This window comes from Mesocricetus auratus, unplaced genomic scaffold (genome assembly GCF_017639785.1).
Source record: "Mesocricetus auratus isolate SY011 unplaced genomic scaffold, BCM_Maur_2.0 Super-Scaffold_100028, whole genome shotgun sequence".
NCBI classification, from domain to species: Eukaryota; Metazoa; Chordata; class Mammalia; order Rodentia; family Cricetidae; genus Mesocricetus; species Mesocricetus auratus.
Genome location: NW_024429209.1, coordinates 13325094 through 13344339, shown reverse-complemented (window position 1 = coordinate 13344339; position 19246 = coordinate 13325094). Strand labels below are relative to the sequence as shown.

The 19246-nt window shown below is 45.4% G+C and overlaps 1 protein-coding gene across 1 annotated transcript in view; it reads left to right on the top strand.

The window, feature by feature from the left end:
• The first annotated feature begins 7243 nt into the window (after nucleotides 1–7243).
• Nucleotides 7244–19246, top strand: part of Stau1 (staufen double-stranded RNA binding protein 1) — a 38304-nt gene continuing 26301 nt past the window's right edge. The window contains exon 1 of the mRNA XM_013116676.3: nucleotides 7244–7488. The gene's annotated coding sequence lies outside the window, so the exon portion shown is untranslated. The remainder of the gene's footprint in view (nucleotides 7489–19246) is intronic.

Here is a 19246-nt window from a genome sequence, read left to right as displayed (position 1 = left end):
GGGCATGGGTTTTGAGGTTTAAAGGGCCCAAGGCAAGAGCAGAGTCTATCTTCATACTGCCAGTGGACCCAGATGTAGAACTCTCAGCTCCGACGCCAGCATCATGTCTGCCTGCATGCTGCCATGCTTCCCACCATGACAGTAATGGACAAAACCTCTGAAGCTGTAAATCAGCCTCAATTAAATGATTTCCTTTATAAGAGCTACTGAGGTCATAGTTTGTGGTGGTATATTCTGTATGATTTATCAAAACTACTGGAGATCAAAATAGAAGCCAGGCAGTGGTGGTACACACCTTTAATCCCAGGACTCAGGATGTAGAGGTGGATGGGTCTCTGAGTCCAAGACCACCCTGGGCTATGGGAGAGTGAATCAGAGCTCATGCCTTTAATCCCAGGATTTGATAGGTATAAAAGTAGAGACATTCGCCGGGCATTGGTGGCGCACGCCTTTAATCCCAGCACTCGGGACTCTACAGACCGAGTTCCAGGACAGCCTCCAAAGCCGCAGAGAAACACTGTCTCGAAAAACCAAAAAAAAAAAAAAAAGTAGAGACATTCAGTCTAAGAGTTAGTCTCCAGCCGTGTTGAGGGAGCATAGCAGTCTGAGTGAATCTGAGGAGCTGTGAAGTTGGGAGCAGTTTGAGGATCAATCCTTTGGTCTGAGTATAGGTAGAGGTAAGAGCTAGTGGCCGCTTTGCTTTTCTGATCTTCAGCTTGAAGCTTGAAACCCAATGTCTGTCTCTGGGTCTTTTATTTATTGTGCTGCAATAGCGCCTCTTCACAACAATAGAGCAGTGACTGGTGGTTTGAATGTAATCGGCCCCCATAAGCTCATAGGGAGAGACACTATTAGGAGGTATGACTTTGTTGGAGTGGGTATGGCCTTGTTGGAGTAAGTGTATAACTGTGGAGGCGGGCTTTGAGGTCTCGTATGTGCTCAAGCCGTGCCCAGTGTCTTAGTTCACTTCTTGTTGCCTGTCATTCAAGATGTAGGACTCTCGGCTCCAGCACCACGTCTGTTTACATGCCATCATGTCCCACCATGATGACAATGAACTAAACCTCTAAACTGTAAGTGAGCCACCATAATTAAATATTTTCCTTTATAAGAGTTGCTCTATAAGAGTCATGGTGTCTCTTCACAGCAATAGAAATACTAACTAAAGGGGCTTTGAGAGATGGCTCAGTGGTTAATAGCACTGACTGCTCTTCCAGAGGACCAGGATTCAATTTCCAAAACCCATATGGCAGCTCACGATTGTCTATAACTCCTCCAGGATCCAACATTCTCACACAGGCAAAACACCAATAAAATAAAGATAAATAAATAAATAAGAAATCCTAACTAAGACAGTGACCAAGACACACCCACACCCATGTGAACATGCATACACAAATTCATGTGTATACACACATACAAACACACATACACACACACACAGAAACACACCCCTAATGCATACAATTAACCAAATAAATGGAAACACATAATGTTTAAGCTCCTGCTTAAACAACACACTATACTTAGGACAAAATCTCAGTTTATGCAGCAGGATTTACCCATCCTCCCTTCCGGCTTTAACTTCTTTCTCTCATGCATGTCCCCTACATTTACACAAACCAATCTTATTCTTCCAAAAGCCTGTTCCCTCTCTCTAAAATAGTTTCCACTGCTTAATGCATGACTAGCTCTTTTTCATGGCACTGACTCTGTCCCAATGACACCTCGTTAAGGCATTGTCCTCTGAGCACTTGTATACATACATTATATGTGGGTTATGAGCCAGATCCACAAAAAAGCTAGACATGGAGATGGAATGGAGTGATGTGTGTAGCTGTAACCACATGCTGGGGATGGGGTGGAGGGAAGCAGGGCAGAGAAAGGTAGATGGCCATCCATCCAGTCTAGACAATTAGTGAGCACTGTGTTTTATGAGAGATCTTACTTCAAAAAATAGGTGGAGGGGGCTGGAGAGATGGCTCAGAGGTTAAGAGCACTGACTGCTCTTCCAGGGGTCCTGAGTTCAATTCCCAGCAACCACATGGTGGCTCCCAACCATCTACAATTCAATCTGGTGTCCTCTTCTGGCATGAAGGCAGAACACTGTATATGTGTCGCTCCTTTTTCTTAGAGAGACTTCTCCTGAGAGCTCTCCTAAGCGGACTGGGGTCTCCTCCTAAGCTGACTTGGGAAACATAAAGTTTTCTTAAAACAACCGACCGGTCTCTGTGTCATCTATCCCGACCACCTCGCTACATTCTCGGATACAGGCCACACAGCAGGTGCGACATATATGTAATAAATAAATAAATCTTTTAAAAAAACACAAAAAATAGGTGGAGAGCAGTAGAATAAATCATTCTTTTCTTCATACACCCATGCATGTTTGCACACCCAAAGATACACACATAGGAATACACACACACACACACACACCATACAAAAATAAATAACATACCAGGAGAGTGTAGGTGGTAGTGCATGCCTTTAATCCCAGCACTCAGAGGTAGGGGCAGGCAAATCTCTGTGAGTTCAAGGCCAGCCTGGTCTATGGAACTAGCTCCAGGACAGCCAAGGCTACACAAAGAAACCCTGTCTTGAAAAACAAAACAAAACAAAAATAAAACCTGAAGAATAAATAAACAAATAAATAATAGAATTTGGTGACAAGGCTTAGCAGCTGAAAGTATTATCCGCTCTTGCAAAAGACTGGGTTTGGTTCCCACCTGTCTCTGCCTCCCAAGTGCTGGGATTAAATTAGCATTTTATTAAACTAATTCGAGTGACAAATCTTTACATCATACAAGAGGATTATTCCACAACAAACAGTTGTTTTGTGATTATTCCACAACAAACAGTTGTTTTGTCTTTGTTTTTTTTTTTTTTTTTGAGACAGGGTTTCTCTGTATTGTTTTGGAGGCTGTTCTGGAACTCACTCTGTAGACCAGGCTGGTCTTGAACTCACAGAGACCCGCCTGCCTCTGCCTCCTGAGTGCTGGGATTAAAGGCTTGGGCCACCAACGCCCAGGCTGTTTTGTCTTTGTGAAGATATTCTTTTCCCAGGTCCTTGACTGTAGTTGGAGACACAAGCCCAGGGCATTTTCTTTTTTTTCTTTTTTTTTTTTTAAGATTTTATTTATTTATTATGAATACAACATCCTGCCTCTATGTATGTCTGCAAGCCAGGAAAGGGCACCAGATCTCATTACAGATGGTTGTGAGCCACCATGTGGTTGCTGGGAATTGAACTCATGACCTCTGGAAGAGCAGTCAATGCTCTTAACCTTTGAGCCATCTCTCCAGCCCGCCCAGGGCATTTTCAGTCATCACGAAGTATTATATTCTCTTGATCAGTGTTGTGTAACAGTTTCTTCTGAGATTGAAACATTCTATCCTGCGGGAAAGCTTCTTAAGCAGGAAGATAAACAACTCATAGGTTCAGGAAGTCCCTGAAACTGAACAGATCCAGTAGTTGCTACTCTGCCAGAGTAAGCAGTAAAAGGTGCAAAGGGTTTCAGACAAGCCAAGCTGCAAAGGCTCAGCCCAGATCAGCTGCCTGAAAGAAGCAGAAACCAGCCAATCTGCTGGAAGAGCTTTAGATCAACTGAGGCACCTGGAGAGGACACTCTCCAGCTTGTGGAGCTGCCTGCAGGCTGTGCAGTGTGCTCCAGGTTCCCAGCTTTGTGAGTTGTCACTGTAGGGAAAAGGGACCAGTCAAAGAAACACACCCTGAGCAGAGCCAATCAAACACACTTTGGCCCTGCAACCAGAACTAAAGAAATGTACCCTGACCCTGAAACTAGTACCAAATGGACACACTTTGTCCTGGAATCAGAGTCAGTGAAAGAAATGCACCCTGGCCCTAAAATTGGAGCCAAAAGGCTAAGAAGGACCAAAGAAACATACTTTGGCTCTGAAACCAGAGCCAAATCTGACCCTAAGCCTGTGCAGAAAACTAACCAATCCCTGAACAGAGCTTTAGCCAATCTGAGCTCAGCACTAAAATCTGACCAATCCCCACCCTGGAAGCCCTATATAAACCCTGTGTCTGTTCGTGCTACTCTGTTCATGCTACCCGGCTGTCCTCTGCCACTCTGGCAGAGGGCAGCCACTCTCCTGGATCCTTCCCTCCCAATAAACCCCTTGGATGAGCTTTGGGTGAAGATCTTCTTTTGCAACTGGGATGGAGCAGAGGCGACTCTGGGCAGAGCAGAGCAGAGCAGAGTGTGCAGGGCTGTAACACTTGCCCGGTAAACCTTCCCTTGGCAGAGCGGAGTTGTTACACTACACTCCCTGCTCACACTACACTCCCCGCTCCCCACTCTCTGCTCTCCACTCTCTGCTCTCCAGGAGCAGAGCTGAACTGTAGCAACCTCCTGCCTAGCGAAACTGCTACACTAGGCGAACATCCCCAGCTGGAAGACCTTGTCCTTCCAGAGCGGAGCCGATACACTGGGGAAGCCATTCTCTGAGGCAAGGCTGTAAGCAACTAAGCTTACTGCAACCTGTGGTGGTCCTTGGCTCCAGGATACCTTTCCATCTGAGCTGTGTAACACTCAGTATTCTGTGACTCCCGAGTGTCAGAATACCTGACCCACTACTGTTCCATCCCCATGCATCCTGAAATGCCAACAGGTGGTCGTTGGTGATGCAGCTGTCTTTGAGTCATTTCTGCTCCTATAATTATCCCCTCACCCATATTCCTGTTAGTAACCCCAATAAAACTCATTGGCTCACCAAGTTGGATTTGGTAGTATCCGTACTTTGCTCTGTGGTGGATTCCATATCTGAGGTGAGTAGACATTTATGTTGTGTTGCCACAGGACAAATTTTGTCACATGACAATTAAGGCATATACAGTGGCACACGACTTCCATCCCAGCACTTGAGAGGCAGAGGCAGGAGGAAGTCTGTGAATGTGGAGCCAGCCTGGTCTACAGAGTGAGTGTCAGGACATCAAGGACTATACTGAGAAATCCTGTCACAAAAATCAAAACAAAACAAATTCTCTTGATTACTGAACTGTCCCAGGCAGTCTTTTTTTTTTTTTTTTTTCCCGAGACAGGGTTCCTCTGTATTGCTTTGAAGGCAGTCTTGGAACTCACTCTGTAGACCAGGCTGGCTTCGAACTCACAGGGATCCACCTGCCTCTGCTTCCCGAGTGCTGGGATTAAAGGTGTGTGCCACCAATGCCCGGCTCCAGGAATTTTCTTGCATTTTGTTTTTTTGTTTTTCAAGATAGGGTTTCTCTGTGTAGCCTTGGCTGTCCTAGAACTCACTCTGTAGACCAAGCTGTATGCAAAGTCTTGAAAAACCAAAACCAAACCAAAAAAATCCAGCATTTTCTTAACTAGTGATTGATGGGTGAGGCCCTGGCTCACTGTGGGTGGTGTTTGTGGGCCTGGGTTCTATAAGAAACAAAGATGTTTGTGGTATACACCTTTAATCCCAGCACTCGAGAACCAGAGGCAGGCAGATGTCTGTGAGTTCGAGGTCAGCCTGGTCTACAGAATGAGTTCCAGGACAGGCTCCAAAGCTACACAGAGAAACCCTGTCTTAGAAAACCAAAAAAGAAAAAAGAAAAAAAAGTAAAAAAAAAAAAAGTAATTATAATAAAAACAGTCTAGGTGTGGTGCAGCAGGCTTTAATTCCGTCATTCAGGAAGAAGAAACAAGTGGATCTCTGAAATTTGAGGTCAGTCTGATCTACAGAGTGAATTTCAGGAGAGTCAGGGCTATGTCTCAATAATAATATAATGGTTTAATAATAATAAAACTATCTAGGGGCCACAGTGATGGTATGAGGTTAAGAGCACAGGTGGGGGCTTACCCAAAGGGCCTGGCTTTGAATCCCAACACCTATGTGTCAGCTCACAACCTTTAATTCTCTTTCTTTTTTTTAAAGATTTATTTATTTATCACATATACAGTGTTCTGCCTACATGCCAGAAGAGGGTACCAGATTGAATTGTAGATGGTTGTGAGCCACCATGTGGTTGCTGGGAATTGAACTCAGGACCTCTGGAAGAGCAGCCAGTGCTCTTAACCTCTGAGCCATCTCTCCAGCCCTTAATTCTCTTTCAAACACCACCTTCTGGCCTGTTTGTACCATGTAAAACACATGCAGGCAAAACACTCATACACATGAATAAAAATATATAAATGAGAAACTACTGCCGGACGTTGGTGGTACATGCTTTTAATCCCAGCACTCAGGAGGCAGAGGCACATGGATCTCTGTGAGTTCGAGGCCAGCCTGGTCTACAGAGCAAGTTCCAGGACAGGCTCCAAAGCAATACAGAGAAACCCTGTCTCGGAAAACAACAACAACAAAAAACAAAACAACAAAAAAAAGCAACTACCAAAAATAAATTCTTGCGTCTGGAGAGATGGCCCTGTGGTTGAAAGCACCCATCACTATTGCAGAAGGTCTGGGATTGATTCCCAGCACCCACATTGGGGCTGACCCCCCTATTCTTACCTCCCGAGGCACTGTATATATCTTCTTGCTACTGATCCTCTACCATTAGAGGTAATCCATTGTAACAGTTTTCCAGCCAATTTGGAAATGGCTTATCTGAACTCAGAAGTGCTTTTCAATGGTTCTTTCCTCATATTGCGCATAGTTCAAGTGATCTATACATACACATACACAATTTAAAAAATTAAAACAACAAAACCTAAGAGGTCAACTAGAAAAACTACATGATGAGTGGGAGGCGGAACTCAGTGGTATAACTAGTTTATAGTTCAATTCCCAGCACCACATCACACAAACCCACACCAGCTTCTTGTCCACAGGACCACATTCTGTTTAGAGTCGTGTGAGAGCGGCCAGAAAACACTTGTGCTTGTTTGTTTTGGGCTCAGACTTATCACTAGAATGTAAACATCATGAGGGCAAGGACTTGTGTATTGTAGGGGCTTTTTCAGCTTCTGACCTAGCACACGGCAGCAGGTTAACAAATGCTGACATAGAGAAGGAGTGACTGCGCAGAAGCAAACATAAAGCCGAGAAAGAAAGGAAGATAGGCCTGCTTTCCTGGCCCAGCTTGAGCTCCTGGGAAACTACAACTCCCAGCATGCCCCGACACAACGGAACCATGCCCGGCCCCTGACGCCCTAGCGCGTCTAGAGGGCGCAGGCAGGCTGCGGCGCCCGCCGGGACTTGTGGTTCCAGCCGCGGTGGGGGTGGGGCCGGCATGGAGGCGGGCGGGGGCCGGGGGCGGGCGCGGCCCCTCCCCCGTCACTTCCTGCCGGGCTGCGGGCGCCGGAGCCGCTCTTCAGCGTTTGCGCTGGCGGTCGTCGCGTCTGAGTCGTCTCCCCCTTCTTCTGTCCCCCGACCCGGCGGCGCCCGCTTCCTCCGCGGCCACACCGCCTCTTCCCTCCCCGGACCCTTCTTCTTCGCCCTCCTCCCTTGCTCCTTCCCCTCCTCGCCGCCGCCCAGGACCGCCGGCCCGTGGACGAGCTCCGGGGAAGCAGGCAGGTGAGGCGGCCGAACCCGGGCCTCGGTAGGGCCCTCGTAGGCACGGCGGCGGCGGGAGGTGGGCGGCGGGTGGGCTAGGCCTCGCGGGCGCGCGAGCTGCGGCCCAGGCCCGTCTCCGCCCGCGGGGCCTTCCCGGAGGAGGCGGGTCCTCCGCGCCGCTCGTGGGCTCGGTGCCCGAGTTAGGCGGGGGCGCGGGCAGGGGCTGGGCCGGTCTGGAGCCCCCCAGGTCTCGTCGCTGTGCACAGTGCTGCGGCCACTGCCGAGCCGTGGGACCTGGTGCCGATTCCCGGCTCTGCCCCTTCGCAAGTCACTTCATACTCTTTGTGTGTCTGTTGTGAGGGGAAGGGAGGGGGTAGAAGACTAATCCTGTCCCAATCCTGTCCCTGCCTCTTCAGACTGTGAAGGTGCAGTGAAATGGGGGCGTGTAAAGCGCTTATCAGCGTGCCAGACCCACATCGTGTCCCAATAAACGGTTTGCGTAATTTATTGGCGTGATATGAGGGTATAATTTAGGGTGCAGACTGGACAGAAGTTGACCTACCTTCCCATTTGGGTTTCCTCCGAGTCAGAAGAACCCGCGTGCCCGTTCCCAGCGCCTGGGTATTGTGCTTGCTTAGCATCAGAAAGGGGCGCGCGCTTAATGGGGACACTAGCAGGCAAAGTGTGGTTGCAAAGACAGCCATCCTTTCCGTAGAACCAGCTGCGGGGACTTCACCGGCTCCCCCAGGCTCACCAACCTGTCCCGTGTTTTCCTGCCACCATTCAGAACCTTGTCATCCCTTTTTCTGGGAAAGTTGCTGGCACAAGCTCCCCTCCTGTGTTGGTTCAGGCTCTGGAGGTGGAGTGTGCAAACATGTGAAACCCTGCTTTCCCGGTCTGCATCTGCGTCTGCAGATCTTTACTTCTTTGGCTGAATTTCTCTTTCACTTCGGGGTCCCAGTTAGCAGTTTCCCTAAACCCTGACCGCATCTCCCTCCCTGGGGCAATATTGCTGGTGTGGAAACTTTGTTCTGTTTTGCCCGTCGTGATGTGGGGGTCTTTTTTTTAAGGTCACTGTTTTCATCTGTTTGTAGCTGTAATTCTTGAGAAGATGTTAGAAGAGATATATACTAGGATTTTGGTCTTTTAGGCATCCGTGCTTATCAAATGTAAATTACGTCGCTACTTGTTGAAGTAAAAACTAAGAAATACAGTTGGTGAGTGTGGAGGGAGCAGTCTCAGCCATTCTGGTGAGCTTTTAGAAGAGCTCCTTTTCTGTTCTGACTCAGCCTTTCTCTCTCTCTTAAGATTAAGTTCTTTTGTTTTTATTTTTGAGTGTTACACCAGCAGCAGCTGTTGGGGAAGTGGAAAGACAACTTTTAGAATTCAAAGGTTATCTATCAGGCTCCTTGCTGCAAGTGCTTTACTTGCTGAGTCTGTCTCAAAGTGTCAAAGTGCTGGTATTTGTTTGAGTTTGTGCTTAGTGACATAGACATCCCTTCCTTAAAGACATGCAAACTCAGCCGGGCGCACGCCTTTAATCCCAGCACTCAGGAGGCAGAGGCAGGTGGATCTCTGTGAGTTCCAGGCCAGCCTGGTCTACCGAGCGAGTTCCAGGACAGCCTCCCAAACAATACAGAGAAACCCTGTCTCGAAAAAACCAAAAAAAAAAAAAAAGACATGCAAACTCAGATTCGCAAGAGTAATGTAGTGTGTTTGCTGTGCCCAACGACTTTTCTATGCCTTAGGTGTGTGTGTGTGTGTGTGTGTGTGTGTGTGTGTGTGTGTGGTGGTGGGGTGGGAGCATGTCCTGTGTGCCTGTGGAGGCCAGAGGTCAACCTCTGTCTTGCTCTTCCTTGATGACTACCTTATTTTTTGAGACAGTCTCTAAGCATGATGCTTCCCCTGATCTGCCTATTTCTTCAGCTCACGATCACCAGATTGTTTTGGGCAGTGAATTTTCTTAGTGAATGGTGAATGTTTATATCACACGCATCTCAATAATGCCAGGCATTATTGTTTTTGATATGTGTTTTTGTTATCTTCCTAAAATTTGTAACAGACAGGAAGTACTTTCTATCATAAATTGTTGAGTGTAATGGCTTTTTAACAGCCCTCAAATGATTCTGTAAGTATTGCCAAGCATATTGTTTGCCACATCGAAAATTACTTCAGGGAAGTGATATTTTATGATATTTTAATGCTGTGGTGGAGAACCTGAAGTTATTTTAGCTTTTTTTTTTTTTTGGTAGTATCTGTAGTTTAGGCTGACCTTGAACTCCTATCCGTCCTCCTGTCTTACCCTCTGAGGTGCAGAGATTACAGGTGTGAGCTATCCTGCTTGGCTTCTGAAGTTATTTTTAAGTATGAAAGTTAAACACTATAGAGGGCACTGTGTATTGGTCGCCCAGCTTTGGCAATTATTAACTCCTAGGTAAGGTCAGTCTAGTTTCTTCTTGAACTCCCTCCTTTAAGCTAGCTTATTTTTGTTTGTTTGTTTGTTTTTCAAGACAGGGTTTCTCTGTAGCTTTCGAGCCTGTCCTGGAACTCGATCACTGGACCAGGCTTGCCTCTTAACTCACAGAGATCCGCCTGCCTCTGCCTCCTGAGTGCTGGGATCAAAGGCGTGCGCCACCATCGCCTGGCTCTAAGCTATTATAATCTTAGTCATTTTGACTTTAACCAGATCACCTCAGGTTGACTGACAGTTCTTTCTCTTTCTTTGTGGGGGAGAGTATGGCTTCTTTGTTGACATATGATTAATACAAAGCAGGAAAGCAGCTGCAGAGGTAGCGGATTCCCTCCTCAAGGTAAAGCCCAGGTTTCAGTCTTTCTCCTTATGAACTGAATTTGCTATTCTTGAACTATTAATGACTAATTGAAAAACAGTAGTGAAAGCCTTTGACCCTAGGTCTCACTCAATAGATTGAGGCAGGCAGAGAGACCCTATCTCAAAAGTAAAAAGAAAAGGGCTATGGGACTGTAGTGGTGGAATGCTTGTCCAGCATACACAGAGCTCCAGGGTTAGTCTCTAGTACTGCAACACTCCAAAACATGTCTTGTTGAATGGTTGTCTGAAGGGCCCCTGCAGTGTCTACAAGCAACATATTGGCTGAGTGTTTAGATTCTTAGCTGTAAACAGTGTGCAACCCCAGGTTAGGGATTGGTATCTCCCTTGTCTAAAAGCAAAGATCTCTTCCAGAGATGAGGTTGACCAGAATGTTGTGTTTGCTGATGTTACTCAGTCTTCTCTTTAGCGTTGGCATTTCTGTGCTGCCAGTCTGTATCCAAGCTCCTGCTGTTTCAGTTGTCACAGCTCGAGTGGTGAGGAGGGGCTGCCTCTTTACATTAATTTAGGAGACTGTTCTTAATCCCAGAATTCCATGTCTAAGAAGGAACAAATAGCTCGGCTGTGGTGGTGCGCATCTTTAATCCCAGCCCTTGGGAGGCAGAGGAAGGCAGAGATGTGTGAGTTTGAGACCAGCCTGGTCTACAAAACTATGGAGGGGGCTTTTTTTGTTTGTTTGTTTTTTTCCAGACAGGGTTTCTCTGTATTGTTTGGAGCCTGTCCTGGAACTCGATCAATTAGACCGGGCTTGGTCTCGAACTCACAGAGATCCACCTGCCTCTGCCTCCCGAGTGTTGGGATTAAAGGCGTGTGCCACCACCACCTGGCCACACCACCTGGCTGGAGGGGGCATTTTACTGTATTCAAAATACACGTTCTCTTAAATTTCAGACGTAGAACTCATTTATATACAAATTATTTTAAGTTTAGACATGAACTTGACTCATGGATCCCCTGACTCCCTAGTCTAAACCAGAGCAGCATTCCTGGTGCAATCATGGCAGGTCAGACAGCAGGAACCCAGTGTGGGCACCTTTCCTGGAGGCTCTTTATCCAGACTCGGTGGAACAAGTTGTCTTCAGAGTTGACCTGCTCAGTTTTCCAGACTGTGGGTTTTGGAAAAACATAGGACTTTTATTAGTCTTCTTGTTTGACAATTTGTGTACACTGCAGTCTGACTGCTCTCCTTACTAGTCGCTCCAAATGGGGTGTTCTGACCTCCATACTGGGTCATCTTAAGAGACACGCAGCTCCCTTCAGTTGCTTGTAAAGCATTCTCTTAGCCTGGAGTCTTAGAGACTTAAGGGCTTTCATGACTTGTTGTTTCACAGCAGACTTGTAATGGATGATGGGTATGGAATCTTCCTGTGGTTTTTCTTTTTCTTTTTTTGAAGATTTATTTATTTATTACATATATAGTGTTCTGCCTACGTACCAGAAGAGGGCACCAGATTGAATTGCTGATGGTTGTGAGCCACCATGTGGTTGCTGGGAATTGAACTCAGGACCTCTGGAAGAGCAGTCAGTGCTCTTAACCTCTGAGCCATCTCTCCAGCCCCTGGTTTTTCTTTTTAACACAAAAACAAAAACTTATTAGAATCAAAGCTGTCGTGTTTATGCTGCTCCAAAATATAGAATTGCAAGCTAAAGGACTGAACATGAGAAGACCTGTGAAGTTGCTATGGTTACTTCCTCCCAACATTTCATTACAAAGTTTCCAACACATACCAAAGTTTCTGAAATTTTAGTCCTGGCCCTGTAGGTACTATCTACTCTATCATTATCACTGACCCCACCCATCTCAAAAGAAAAAACTAAAAAATAAGTAAAATAAAATCAACCTTAACAGCTAAGACGTAGCTTAGCAGTAGGGCATTTGGCTATTTTAAGCCAGGTCCTATGCCCACCCTCAACACAACAAAACAAGTAGCAAACCCTAGCAAAACATCATGTGAAGCAGCGTTTCCTGTGGTGCTGTGGCGACTGAAATGCATCAGAGTCTAGATTAATGACTCCCAGACAAGCACTGTTAGTGCAGTCAGTACGTTGAGTTATTTTATATAAATATAATGTATAAATATATACATATATTTATGCACGTATATACACACACACACACACTCATGTACTGTCTGTAACTCTAATTGCCAAATGCACATTTAAAAAAAATGTTAAAAAGACAGAGGGAGGCTGATTTCTGTGAGTTGGAGACCAGTTTTGGCCTACAAAGTTAGTTCCAGGACAGCCAGGGCTACACAGAGAGACCCTGTCTCAAAACAACAACAACAAAGACTATGTTCTTTCTCTGTTTAGTGCTTCATTCTCAGAAGACTCATAGCTGTCTAGAAGTAGTGGTAAGCTACTCATTGCAGACAGTGAAAGCTTACTCTGCAGCAAAGCAAGAGAACCTTATCTTCCTGACTACTTGTCTGTTATCCAGGTAAAGGTCATGGCACCTCACTGGGTGGAGTTAGTAAATTGGGCAACAGAGAACTGTAGGCTTCAAACCTAGTCTGGCTTGCTGGGTATGTTAGCCTCTGACAGAGGGTTGCCCAGCACTCTGTACATTACAACATCAGCAAGCAGCACCCCCAATCCTATCGGGAATTCTGGAGAAGCGTAAAATTTGATCAGGTGATGGTGGCGCATGCCTTGAATCACAGCACTTGGGAAACAGAGAGGCACTCAGATCTCTGTGAGTTCGAGACCAACCTGGTCTACAGAGGGAGTTCTAGGACAGTCTCCAAAGCTACAGAGAAACCCTGTCTGGAAAAAAACAAAAAAAGGTGTAAATAAAACTTATATTCAATATTTCAGTTAATTTTACTTATGGAAAGCATAGATTTCAGGCAAGTGTAGTAACCTAAGCCTGTAATCCCAGCATCTGGAAGGTGGGGACAGGAACATCAGGAGTTCAAGGCCAGCTTTGGCCACATACCAAGTATGAGATTGTTCCAGGCTCCATGAGACCTGACCTGTCTTAGCCATGTCCTTCCAAAAAAAATGACAGAAAAATTAGGCAGGATCTGAGGAGATGACAAGGTCTGCTCCCCAGGGAAGTAATTAATAACCTGAGCAGTATTATCCACTCACTTCATTCCATCTGATTTCACAGTAGCCTCCAGAGTGTCACCCACCACACATCATCTCAGTGGCAGCACAAGACCAAAGGCAGTTGGGTCAGCCTCCTAGGACCCCATAAGGGAGCACTGACTAGAAGGGGAGCCAGAAAGGCTAGCAGTTGAGGAGATGAGCAACTCACAGGAAGTGAGAGAAGTGGCTGACACTAATGTAGCCAGGCTCTTAGGAACAGGCGGGAAAGAGTGGCAGACAGTGACCCTGGAGGAGTCACTGGGATTGGAGACCCTCCCTCAAAAAGGAAGTTAATTGGAATTCATTCCTCTGCACCACCACAAAAAAAAAGGAAAAGGAAAAACAACAAAAAAAACCTCTAGAAGTTAATTGGAGCCAGGACAGACTCCAAAGCTACGCAGAGAAACCCTGTCTTAAAAAAACCAAAGGAACTACACAGAGAAACCCTGTCTCGAAAAAACCAAAAAAAAAAACAAAAAAAAAAACCCAAAGGAACTTAATTGGGATTTTAGCTAATGCTTTTTCCAATAAAGCAGAATATTATAACTCAAAAAGAATGTATCTTTCTTAAAAATAAAAATTAAAAAAAAGTATTTTTCATTTTTTGTTTTGATTTTGGTTTTGTTGTCGTTGCTATTGTTTTGTTCTTTATTTTTTGAGACAGGGTCTCACTGTGTAGCCCTGGCTGCCTTAGAACTTAATATGTAAACCAGTTTGGCCTTGAACTCATAGAGATATGCCTGCCTCTGCCTCTCAAAAATTAAAGATGTGTGCCACCATACCCAGCTGAAAGTAAGTTGTTTTTGTTTTTTAGCAAGAATTTAGTTTATAACTAGTGGATCACTTTTAGTAAAGTGACAGATTGCAGTTTGGGAGATAGCTGTTGTTCTTCAAGAAAGGTTATAGCGCAGGCCCCTCTCTTCCTGTTTAGCGTTGTTGCCTGTCCTTAGCCCTCACAGCCAAGAGATCTTTTCTTGTTGCCCGTGTATCATTCAGTAGCCAGGTAGTGTTTGTTAAAGTAAATTCTGCTGTGACTGCATGTGATGGCATGTGCTTCCAGCCATAGCATTAAGGATTGCTATGAGTTTGAAGACAGCTTGAGATACATAGGAAGACTCCACCTCTCCAAAAAGAGGTGGGCATAGTGGCGCACTCCTTTAATCTCATTCTTGGGAAGCAGAGGCAGATGAATCTCTGTGAGTTTCATGGCCAGCCTGGTCTGCTTAGTGAGACTTTGTCTTCAAAAAGAAGTAAATAGCCGGGCGTTGGTGGCGCACGCCTTTAATCCCAGCACTCGGGAGGCAGAGGCAGGCGGATCTCTGTGAGTTTGAGACCAGCCTGGACTACCAAGCGAGTTCCAGGACAGCCTCCAAAGCCACAGAGAAACCCTGCCTCGAAAAAGAAAAAAAAAAAAGAAGTAAATAAGTATATATTGTACTTCCTGTGTAGCTCAGACTGGCTTGTCAATCAGTGTTCCTCTTCCCTACATCCCTGAATGATGGAATTGCAGGTGCATGTGGACCCCAGAGGTCAATCTTGGGTTACTTTAAGCTCCATCCACCCCTTCTAAAAATATGTATGTATTTGTTGCTTTAAAATATTTGATTGAGGGGCTGGAGAGATGGCTCAGAGGTTAAGAGCACTGACTGTTCTTCCAGGGGTCCTGAGTTCAATTCCCAGCAACCACATGATGGCTCACAACCATCTACAATTCAATCTGGTGCCCTCTTCTGGCATGTAGGCAGAACACTGTATATGTAATAAATAAATGAATAAATAAATAAATAAATCTTTAAAATATTTGAATCTTTAGATAAAACTAAATACTTTTGAAATAAAGTTAAAGGTAAATCAGTTTTGTCTGTCGTGATACAAAGGGCAATGAGGTCAGAGTATTTGGCCCTGAATTCATGTTGCAGTGATCTCTGGCTTAGTGTCTAGAAGAGGCTGAGCGCAGTGCAGTGACATGCCACCACACTCAGCTAGTGCTGCTCTTCCTGGGATGTAAACGTGCTCTTTCCAGGCTGATTTCTGCTTAGTAAATTGATAGCTTCCCACACAGAATCCAGGAAAGATATCAGTTCTATTATGTGTATAGTGTTCTGCTGGTATGTATGCCTGCACACCAGAAGAGGGCACCAGATCTCATTACAGATGGTTGTGAGCCACCATGTGGTTGCTGGGAATTGAACTCAGGACCTTTGGAAGTGCACCCAGTGCTCTTAGCCTCTGAGTCATCTCTCCAGCCCCAAGATCTAAGTTCTTAGACTCTGTCCAGCTTTAGACAGCTTATTCTTCATGGCAGCAAGATACAATGCAACAGAGAGAAAAGACTACATTTATTATTACTTTTTTTTTTTGGTTTTTCGAGACAGGGTTTCTCTGTGGCTGAACTAGCTCTTATAGACCAGGCTGGTCTCGAACTCACAAAGATTCGCCTGCCTCTGCCTCCCGAGTGCTGGGATTAAAGGCGTGCGCCACCAACACCTGGCTAGATTCACTTATTTTATGCATATGAGTGTTGTGTCTGCCTGTATGTCTATGCACCATGAGTGTGCCTAGTGTCTGTGTAGGCCAAAAGAGGGTTTTGGATCCCTCAACCAGAGTTGCAGATGGTTATGAATCTCCATGTGGATTCAGGTCCTCTGGAAGAACAGCGCTGAGCCATCTCTCTCTAACCTCATCCTTTATTATTGCAACAGTTGTTTATGTTTTGTGTTTGTGTGTCTTAATGCATATGTACTTTGTGCATGTGACGGCCAAAGGACAACTTGTGGGAGTCAGTTCTCCTTCCCAAGGCTCAGACTCAGGTCCTCAGGCTTGTAGGTTAATGTCCCCTGAGAGCTAAGTGGTTTCTCCGTCCCCACCCTGTGTATTTATGTATTGTTTGTTTGTTTATTTATTTATTCTGGAACAGGTCTCTGTGCAACTCTGTGTGTCCTGGAGCTTGCTATGTAGACCAGGCTGGCCTCAAACTCAGAGAGACCTGCTTGTATTTGCATCCCTACTGTATTTTTTTGAGACAGTCATTGTCATGGGGCTCACTGATTAGGCTGGTGGACCAGCAAGCCCCAGGCACTCTCCCTACTGTGCTGTGCTGAACTGTTTTAAAAATGTGTGTGGCCGCCGGGTGTTGGTGGCGCACGTCTTTAATCCCAGCACTTGGGAGGCAGAGGCAGGCGGATCTCTGTGAGTTCGAGGCCAGCCTGGTCTACAAGAGCTAGTTCCAGGACAGCCTCCAAAGCCACAGAGAAACCCTGTCTCGAAAAACCAAAAAAAAAAAAAAAAAAAAAAAAATGTGTGTGGCCAAGTGTGGTGGTGAACAACTTTAATCTCAGCAGTCCAGGAGGCAGAGGTAGGTGGAGCTCTGTGAGTTCGAGGCTACATGGAGAAACTGTCTGGAGAAACTCTGTCCCAAAAACAACAAAGAGTGTGAGTGTGTGTGAGTGTGTGTGTGTGTGTGTGTATGTATGTAAGCTCGCACTCATGTGCAGACCTGTTGTGTGTATGTGCTCTTGTATGTGCATACTCGTTACAGCATATACATGTGGAAATCAAAACACAACTTGTGGTAGTTATTTCTCTTCTACCATGTGAATCTTGGGAGTGGAACTCAGGTCCTTGTGTGCATGACAACCACTTGAGTGACTGAGGCATCTATCGCTGTAGCCTCCTGCCTGGAATCTCTTGAGAAATTTTGGATTTCCAGGTTAGAACTGTTCATATTTAACCACTTAGAGATAGAATTTGAGCTGTAAAGTTGGGGGGGGGGGCGGCAGCAGCAGCAAGCTTGTAATTTGACTTGTAGAATTTAGGCAGTAAACAGCTATTTTCTATTGTCTGAAGCTGTCGTAAAGGCAGACTGAAATGAGCCAAAACTGTAGAAAACACAGAATTGCAAGGCAAGGAGTTCTAGCTGATACTTTTTCCTTCATTTTTTTTTTTTTTTTGAATTTTAGTGTACAAAACACTGGGTTTCGCTGTGCCATTTTTTCATATGCATGCCCTCCATTGTACCTGTGAGCATGTGCCGTCCTCCCCTGCCCTGTCCTCCTCCTGACGGCTATTGTTTCTCTTCTCTAGTTCACCCTTACCTCTCCCCACTCCTTTTGAGGCCGGGTCTCACTGTGTAGACCAGGCTGGCCTAGAACTCACAGTCTGCCTTCCATAGGCTGAAATTAAAGGTGTGACCACCATGCCTGCTGTGAATTGGTTTTATTAAATATAATGTGCTTTTAAAAATCTTTACTCCCCCTGAGCCTTAGGTGCAGGAGTTGGGTTGTAGATTCCTCAGCTGGGCTGGGCACCACCCATGACCAGTTGTTTTCTGCACTTTCACCAGTTGTGATTGTCTGTTTTTGTTTTTGTTTTTGTTTTTGTTTTCGAGACAGGGTTTCTCTGTGGCTTTGGAGGCTGTCCTGGAACTCGCTCTGTAGACCAGGCTGGCCTCGAACTCACAGAGATCCGCCTGCCTCTGCCTCCCGAGTGCTGGGATTAAAGGCGTGCGCCACCAACGCCCTGCGTAATTGTCTTTTATGGTCTGTTTTTCCGAAATTTCTTTGGTGAGGATTGCTAGCTACACTTATTGTGTACATGATGATATATATATATATATATATGTACATATATATATATATACACATTTAAGATTTATTTGTTATGTATACAGTGTTCTGGCTGCATGTATGCCTGCAGGCCAGAAGAGGGCACCAGATCTCATTATGGATGGTTGTGAGCCACCATGTGGTTGCTGGGTGTTGAACTCAGAGCCTCTGGAAGAACAGCCAGTGAGTGCTTTTAACCACTGAGCCATCTCTTCAGCCCCAAGGATAAGTATTTGGAATACAGTTAGGAATTATGCTGGTCTATTAAAGTGGCAGTATTAGGTTCCCTTCCAAGATCCATCACCCCCATTAGCGCTGGGTAGTTAGCTAAGTTTCTAGGACCAGGCATGAGCTCTCTGTTTCGAAGTCTTAAGTCCAATTAAACTTGTTATCATCAAGGTATGACTGCTTCTGTTACACCTTCAGGGATAGCTCGCCTTGCTGGTTCTTGTAGTCTTACACTTCTCAGCTGGATAGAGCAATTGGTTTCTTCCCTCTCTTGACAGCCTGCATAGCACCTTCCAGGACTGTTGAATTTATTTGTAAAACTTGTAGGGAAGGGAAAAATAAGAGCCTGGTAAAGTTCTAGGGATAGAAAAGAAAATGAAATTTGTGGATGAGAAGTTGTTGGGATTAAACTTTTTTTTTTTTTAAGGCAGGGTCTCTTTATGTAGTCCTGGTAGTCCTAGAACTCAAAGAGATCCTTTTGCTTCTGCCTCCTCCGTGCTCAATTAAAGGTTTGTACCACTGGTGATGCCTGGCCTTGGAATTAAGAATTTTTAACTTTTGTTTGGTGTAACTCTTTTTCTGGGAGGAACAGTTAATGATGACTTCTCATTTAGGAAGTGTGTTTTTACTTAGCTGTATTTATGTTATATGTATGAGTTTTGGCTTGAATGCAAATGCATGCACCACTTGCTTGCCTGGTGCTTGCGGAGGCCAGAAGATGATGTTTGATCTCCTTAAAATAGCTATGGGTGGTTGTGAAACACCATGTGGGTGCTAACAATCTAACTTGGGTCCTCTGTAAGAGCAGCTAGTGGTCTAAACGACTGAGTCATCTCTCCAGCCCAGTGGCTCTTAACCAGTGGCTCTCCCCTCTTTGGGGGAGGTCCTTTCACAGAGGTCACCTAAGGTTATCGGAAAACACAGATATTTAATTACCATTCATAACAGTAGCAAAATTACAATTACAAAATAGCAATGAAAATAATTTTGTGCTGCACATTGGTGG